This window comes from Protopterus annectens, chromosome 3.part1 (genome assembly GCF_019279795.1).
Source record: "Protopterus annectens isolate FY-2018-M chromosome 3.part1, PAN1.0, whole genome shotgun sequence".
Classification (NCBI taxonomy): domain Eukaryota; kingdom Metazoa; phylum Chordata; order Ceratodontiformes; family Protopteridae; genus Protopterus; species Protopterus annectens.
In genome coordinates this window covers 344,998,578-345,007,967 of record NC_056732.1, presented here as the reverse complement: position 1 = coordinate 345,007,967, position 9,390 = coordinate 344,998,578, and positions in this window count along the sequence as shown.

Genomic DNA, 9,390 nt, shown 5'->3' with positions numbered 1-9,390 from the left:
CTGTGTTTTTTGCCTTGGCTTTGATGACCTTCTCTTAAGATATGTAGGGTGGTGGGAAAGTTTGAGGGAAGGTTTGTGATAAGTTTGGAGGGGATAAGGGAGTGAAATTTTCACCAAACCTATCTGCTAGCAGGTTTGCTATCTCTCTGGGGTCAGTGTGTGCGATAATGTTGGTCACTAGTTCTGCACATCCTTGGCTCCTACATTTTAGGCTACATAAATAGCTGTAAAAGGCCTTATGGTTATCCTTGGCTGTGCTTGCTAAGCGTTTCTCAAAAAAGCCCTTAGATGATTTGACAAGTTGTCTTATTTGCTTGCTGAGGTTGAGGAGGGTGCTATTCCATTGTTGGGGCCTCACCTTAGTTTTCTTACTCAGCAACTTTTTGCATTTATTGTAAAGTTTGTTGATGCTGGATGTCCACCATGATGGCTTGTTTTTACTTGGGGCTCTGGCTTTGATTCTTTCTGGTACAACCAAGTCTATACACTTATGCAAGTGATTGTACAGGGATTTAGTGTAAGCTTTGGTGTAGTTACCACTTCCAGCTGCTGGTGGGGCTTGGAATGCATTTATATCTTTGCCTAGGAGGGCATACTTAGCCTTGGTGAAGATTTTAGTCTGATTTCACCCTTTGTGGGTTCTGGTGTTAGTGCCAGCTCAAAGGTGACTGATTTGTGGTCAGATTTGACTAATGAGGGTCCAACAGTTGCGGTAATATATCTGTTTGATATGTTAGTGAGGACCAGATCTAGTATGTTTGTTCCTCTTGTCAGGCTATGAACAATTTTTTCCAGGGTATTTGAGTTAACAAAGTCAAGGAACTTCTGCATTAGCGGGATAGGGCTAGAGTAGGTTTTCCAGCTGATGGTGGAATAATTGAAATCTCCCATAACCAGAGTATTCAGTAATATTTAGATTGTCTCCAGTTTGGTCAAGTAGGCTTCATTCGCAACATGACCCATGGAGTAAGCTCTATAACTGACTGTGACTTGAATGGGAGTCTTACCCACCATCATCTTAACTTAGAGTAACTCCATGGAGTTGTCCAGTCTAACTACAGGCGGTAAATTTATCTCTAATATATATACATACACACACACACACATATATAAATATATATATATATATATATATATATATATATATATATATATATATATATATATATAAAACACTGCCTCTTTTGGTTCTCACACATTCATTTTGTGGTCTGAAGCTGTGGAAGGCATTGTAGCCTTACAAGGCCAGGGTACTCTCTAAGGCCTTGAACCAGGTCTCTGTGACTGCACAGACATCTACATCTTCCAGTAACAGAAGTGCTTCCAGGGTGTGTAGTTTTTGTTATGATTGGTAACTTTCACGTTGGAAAGTTTGTTTTCAAGACCTTGCCTAAAAAAGGCACTATGGTGAAGGCAAGAGCATTTGCCAACAGCAATAAGCCTAGAGGAGCCAGGTGTAAACCATCTCTGTCAAAGCAGCGAGGTTTGTTGACCATGTCTTCCCAGGCTGACAGGAACTGGTTCCCATTTGAATGACACCAAAAACTAAGCCCATTACTGAAATCAATCATACTATGGCAATATAAACAGATTCAGCAGGTAATTAATAAGTGCTGCTCAGAACTGTTAACTAAACCTATTTTGTCTTCTAGTATTTCATCAGAATGTAGATTTAGTTTTTGATGAAGCAGAAATTTGGCAGAACATTTTAGATTTGTTTTTTGATGAAGCAGATATTTGGCAGAACTTTTTACCTGTTTTTAGAAAAGAAAATAGTCCAAGAATTTCTAATTGTCCTGAGGACAAGATTCATGGGTACAATATTTGTCACAAGTAGAGATTCTGTAGCTACATTCTGTTAACTTCATACTTTCCTACACTAAATTCATATAATCCATTCAATATATGTTAGCACAATCTAGTGAACCACATACTTATTAGTGTGTAGATGTGATAGTTTCTGTGTGGGGCAAACAATAAGAACTTTCAAGCCCATATTACTGCACAATTGAGTGGCATTAAATGTAAAAGGGATTTGTAGTCCATTTTATAAACACACTGCTATACATTTTTCGGGCAGTATTTACCTTTACTGATATCAACAGAGGGATTCCTTCTTCTCAAACCACTGATTCATATTTGTCTCAGTTACTTAACAATAAGGAAGAAATCTGGATTGTTCAAACTGGGCTTTATATCCACCAGGTTTATATGAGCAGCTATGAACACGTCTTTTTAATAGTTCACAAGCTATTTGTGCATTGTGTTGTGATGCATGACATTCACAGCAATATTTTTTTGATATTCATATATGAATGTACTAAACGTTTTTAAAAACAGGAATGAAGACAAACTCCAATATAACTCCTGGCAACAGGATAGACACAGGACATCTCCAGAATGTTAAAAACAATTTATTTAATACTCAAATTAAAATGATAAGCACTTTCATCCTCTTATACATATAGACTTCATCAGATAAAGCAATTGAAATTAACAGGTGTTTATATAATGAATTTAAGTGTGACATCACACAGTATTGTCTAATCAGAGCAGCTCAAACTATATGCATAGGAATAAGCACATTTATAGGTGTATATATCTATATGAAAAACATTTACACTTGCATTTGTGTAAAACTATGACCACATAAAAATTCCCACCATGCCCTCCTAATACAAATAAGATTCACATAAATATATTTATATATAAATAAATATCATCGAACAATAATTTGCAAATAGTTTAAACAAAGTCCTAAAAATAACTTGCTAATTATTATTCCCACCAGTAAAAAGTACACGCATATACATATACATGCTGTTATAAAAGTGTATATATATATATATATATATATATATATATATATATATATATATATATATATATATATATATATATATATATATATATATGTGTGTGTGTGTATGTGTATATGTGTGTATACATATATATATATATATATATATATATATATATATATATATATATATACACATATACGTATACACATCTGCTGTTACCCAAGTGGGGTCACCCATCCAAGCACTAACCAAGCTCAACCCTGCTTAGCTTCCACAATAAAATAAGGTCAGTTATATTACAACTGGTGCAACTACAATACAAAAGCACTCAAAAAATAATTAAAATGAAAATGCCTTAAGTTTTAATAAACATATGATGGAAATTATATTGTTTAAACCTGGCCAAGCACAAGAATTTAATTCTAGCTGTCAAAATAACTCCTTCTTCTCCAAAATGAACATCCACGGGCCATAAACTTAAAGGAATGTGTTGGATATTCTATAATATATTGAGTCAAGGCATTATTTGGATTTTTTTCTCTTAATAATATATAAATGTTCATAAACTCTGTCCTTTAATCTATGTTCAGTCTTACCATTATAATAGCATAGACAATCATTACACCTGGCTAAGTATGCTAAGGCTTTTGAGTCACAATTACATTTTTTATATATTCAGTATTCCCTGTTTCGTATAATAAACTTATCATTCTCACAAATAAATCCACAATAATTGAAAAAAACACATTTCTTCATCCCACATTTTGTCTGTTATACATTTTGAATCTATTTTCCAATATTGTTTTTAAATTCCTACCTCTGCGATATGCAAAAAATGGCCTATCATTTTTTTTTTTTTCAGTTCACTGTCCTCTAATAATATTGGCCATTTTTTCTTAAAAACACCTTCAATATCCTGACTATTCAAACTAAATGTGGTGATAAAAGCAACATTGTAATTAATTTCATCATCAGACCTAGATAGTATTGCAGATGTTGAACACATATCATCAGATGTATTCTCCATCATGCTACCAGTCAATGATCTTAAAATCGGTTTAAAATAGCCAGATATTCTTTTTTACCTTACTTCAACAATTATTTCATGTACTAAAGCCCCTGGATATCCTCTGTTTATAAACATATTATATAGTAATTCATATTCGTTGTTGAAATCTGTGTCCTTAGTGACCATTCTTGCAGCCCTAACCAGATGTCCCTTTACAAGTGATTTCGTTTAACTAAATGGGTGTAAGCTGGAAAAATGTAACAGGCTGTCTGAATAGGTCTCGTTTCTATGTATCCTAGATAAATAACACTTATTTATGAAGTCCTTGCTCAAAAACACATCCAAATAAGCTATACTGTTAAGGCTGTATTCACAAATTAATTTCAAAAAATCAGTTGAAATATTAATATAATGCAAAAAAATTGTTCACATCTATATCATTGCCTTCCCAAATGATAAAAATATCATCCAAAAATGTGTATGTAGTTTACAAAATTTACTCCAGTCACTAGAAAAAATATATTTTCTTTTCCAATAGGCCATTACAATGTTTGCGAATGCCCCCCACAAGGGGAGCCCATGGCAACTCCAGAATTCTATTTGTAATAATTACCATTAAATACAACATAGTTATTACTCACAATTAATTCTAATAGTTACTCAATTAAATTAATTACGTCCTGGCTACCACCAATCGAATGCAGGAATTTGACTTCCCAGGAAATACCTATTCATTGTGGTATAACTCTATAAAGGTCCTTCACATCAACTGTGACAAGTAAATCATCACAATTTAACTCCACATTATTAATTGTTTTGAGAAAGGACAAAGACTCTTTACATATCTTTTTTCCTTGTTAATAATTTCTTTCAAAAATACTGTCAGCATATTCTGCATACCTTAAGGTACTGAATTTGTGCCATCCACTATAGGTCTAAAGAGTGGATCATTAATGCTCTTATGGATCTTTGGTAGACTAAAAATAGTAGATACATTAGGATGTAACACATTTAGAAATTAAATAAATGAACATCAATATGCACCTCAGTAAATAAATAATTTGTTGTCTAATTCTTTTATAAGCAATATTCATTTGATTCCTAGAGCTTAACTCATAATTTTCCAAATCCAAAATGTTAGCTAACCTAGAATGATAGTCATAATAATCCGTAAGTATACCCCCCGAAATTGGTGTCATTATGTGTATTTTCTGTTGTTTTAAAAAATCCAACACTTACCTTTCATCACTGTTTAAATTATTCTGTAAAAAAATGAGCCTTACTTTGTAAATTTCTTATATCCAAGTCACATATTCTCTCAAATAATTGTAATGTAGGATGCAAGAGGGGTAAAAGTACTAGGTACACAAAAATGACTCCTGTTTGTAAATTCTGTACCAAAGAAAAGCTGTAAATTAACTTTCCTTAAAAATAATTTCAAATCCATTAGTACATGGGGCACTTCTGATGTCACAGAAGGTACAAACATCATACCCCTTGCTGGTAAGTCAGCAACTGAAGAATACACACTAGTTAAAGAATAATTATACACCTTAATATCATTAAAACTAATCTTACAATTGTGGGTACATTGGTTATCATCCACTAAATTCTCCTTGGTTATCCTCCCTCCCCACTCCTCTGAAAGCTGCCCCTCAGTGAGATGCCCCTGTAAAAATTCCAGGAGCCTTTCTGGTATGGCTGTTGCATGGGTGGGATAAAAAAATCATCAACATCCACATATGGATTCGAAATCCCAGCTTTAGTTCATTCCTGTATACAGGCATAACATGTAAGGGTGGGAAAATGTGTCTCATCTTGTAAATTAAAACCAGGCCATGTACACTGTCATCATTAATAACAGTCATTCTTCTTCTTTCAGCTTTTCCCTGTTAGGGGTCCCCACAGAGGAGCTCTGGTCCGCTAATGATTGGCAGTGGATTTGTACAGTGCCGAGGTGCCAGCCCGACGCCCAACCTTCAACGAAGGCACGCCCATTTATGCATGTCTTTTGAATGCCACTCTACCATGGGGAGGACATGCAGACTCCACACAGAAGGCGCTCCAGCTGAGAATCGTACGGGAAAACCTCTTGCTGTGAGGCGACAACGCTACCGCTGCACCACCATATATCATTGGCATTATTATGTGTATCTACAGTATTAAAATTACTGTTACTCCCTTCAAAAAAACTTTTTATTACCCCATGCTTGTGATTTTAGAGGTTTGGGGTAAGCAACACCTTTAGAATAATCTGCAATATCATGTTGTAATTTCCTAAACTTCTTGTCTTTTTGCTGACATACATGTTGGTTTAAACTGAGGAAAATCCGCTCATAATCAATAATTTAAACTGATTAAACTGTGTATGTTGTTTAATATTATCATTCAAATTAAGTTCATTAGACAAGGCTTCAATGTCCTTACAATTGTATTTAATTAAAAATTCAATAAGTGCAAAACCTTGCCTATCAAACAGAGCTACCAGTTCCAAATGCAGTGGTGAATTCTCAATAAGTCTGGTGTGAACCTCCACAAGCATAATCCCTTGGGAACAATCTTCTTCCTGATACATTCCTTAAAATAAGCATTCTCAAACTGTAATTTCTTACATTTTGTCAGTTTGTAATCAAGTTCATCCAGCTTATTACTCAAAGAAACAGGTTCAGAAGGTTGAGTGCCAAAACTAAATGAAAAATCAGTATTTAGCCAATTAAGAAATGCTATATTTGTTCCAGCAACCAGAACAAAGTTTGTAGAGTCCCTGGATATACCTGATTGGTTTCCAAGTTGCTGTGATGAGTCAAGAATGCTGAGAAATCTAGTTTATGGAGTTTCAGTCTGATTAGGTCCTAAACACAAAGGTGTGATGTTAAAATCAAAACCCACTGATTGTGACATTTGGTCCACTTGTTTTGTAGGCTGCTCGATCAGACAAGTTAAATGCCCAAAATATCCTGATCCTCCTGGTTATTGTTCATCATGTTATGATCTGGAGAGCTCTTAACATTCCCTATTGCCATCCCACAGAATGAACAAACTAATTTAAAAACTGGAACAAAGATAAACTCCAGTATAACTCCTGGCAACAGGATAGACACTGCACACATCCAGAATGTTAAAAATAACTTATTTAATACTCAAATTAAAATGATAAGCACTTCCGTCCACTTATAAATATAGATTCATCAGATAAAGTAATTGAAATTAACAGGTGTTTATATAATAAATTTAAGTTTGACATCACACACTATCGTCTAATCAGAGCAGCTCAAACTATATGCATAGGAATAAGCACATTTAAAAGTGTATATACCTATACAAAAAAACATTTATACTTGAATTTGTGTTAAACTATGACCACATAAAAATACCCACCACCCAAAATTCACATAAATATATTTATATACAAATAAATATCATATAACAATAATTTACAAATAGTTTAAACAAAGTCCTAAAAATAACGTGTTATTATTATTCCCACCAGTAAAAAGTACATATATATATATATATATATATATATATATATATATATATATATATATATATATATATATATATATATATATATAAATCCTGTTATAAAAGTATAAATATATATATATATATATATATATATATATATATATATATATATATATATGTATATATGTGTGTGTGTGTGTGTGTGTATACACACCTGATATTATCCAAGTGGTCACCAATCCAAGCACTAACCAAGCCCGACCTTGCTTAGCTTCCAAAATCAAACAATGTCAGGTACATTAAGACTGGTACAACCCCAACATAAAAACACTCAAAAAATTAATTAAGATGAAAATGCCTTACGTTTTAATAAACATGTGATGGAAAGTATATTGTTTAAACCTGGCCAAGCACAAGAATTTAATTCCAGCTGTCAAAATAACTCCTTCTTCTCCAAAATGAAAATCCACGGGCTCCCTCTGGTGTTTAATTCAACATTGTCAATGGGAATAAACTTAAAATAATGTGTTGGATATTCTATAATATGCCGAGCCAAGGCATTTTTTGTATTCTTTCTCCTAATACGATATAAATGTTTGTAGACTCTGTCCTTTAATCTACATTCAGTCTTACCAATATAATAACATAGATAATCCTTACACCTGGCTAAGTATACTAGGGCTTTTGATTCACAATTAATTTTTTATATATTCGATATTTACTGTTTCAAATGATCAGTCATCATGTGATTGTTCCTTCATGTGATTTTTTTATAAAAGTAGAATGTTTGCAACTCTGTTTTTCAATACACACTGAAGAAGCTGCATAGTAAGTGATTTAATATGTTTGTGGACTTGTACTTCTTAGCAATATTTGGAACTTTGGTCACTGATTATTAAGAACTGTATCCAGTGCTGAGGTTTGATATTGTCTTCTACACAATATGCAGGTATGTGTGTGTTTGTGTATGTCTGTATACATAGTCAGAATGACAGAGAGATATGGACACACACACACACACACACACACACACACACACACACACACACACACACACACACACACACACACACGTGCGCACATGCGTGCATGCGCCATATTAAAACATGACAGCATTTAGGAAAATAGCAACATTAAAAATTAATAGACACTAGAGTGAAACCTCATTCTAGAACTGTGAACCACAAATTCCTTTTTGTTTGTTTATTTCAGTGTTTGTATCCCTTATTATCCGCATTCTGTGCTTTTCCTCCTAGAGTTAGATCACCAAAATAATAAGGACATTGGAACACCCATTCCAATGCAATAAAGCACACAATTTGTATAAACTCTTGTATGTGCCCAACTTACTGGTGTCCTTCCCTGATGTTGTCACCTTTTTAACCATATTTTGCCAACAACAGATAAATCTATTTATTTTCTTTTTCAAGACAGACCCTCTTCAACCATTCTGGAGTCAGGATCATACCACAGTCCTACCTTAAACAAATGGCAATTTACTTTTTGTCTGAAATTCAGAAAACTGACCTTTTCTATATTCTGTACATCCATGCCTCTCACTAGTGAAGCCCCCTTACTTACCACTGGTAACTGCAAGACCATCTTTTCCCAGGAACTAGATAAACATCTTAATTCTTCTGGAAGCAGTCACAAACTAAGGTAACAGCTTTGCTACATTCCTATTTCCTTTGTAGCTCATTGTTATGCACTGGTTGTTGCAAGTTATTGCCCTAACATTAGCTAAAGGTGACACACTGGTTCTGCATTTTTTGAAGTTGACATTAGTGTGGTGTTTTTGTCTATTCAGTATGTGATTATGGTGCAACTCTATTTCATTGTTGGGTACCATTGTATTAAGGCTGTAGTGTAAAGATAATGTGTGTGTGTGTGTGTGAGTGTGTCTCTGTGTTAATGTGCATGTGTGTGTGTCTGTGTTCATATGTGTGCGTGTGTGTGTGTGTGTGTCAGTGTTTATGTGCATGCACACACGTGTGTCTGTGTCAGTGTTCATGTGCATGTGTGTGTGTGTGTGTGTGTGTTAGTGTTCATGTGCGTGTATGTGTGTGTTTCTGTGTTAATGTGCATGTGTGTGTGTCTGTGTTCATGTGT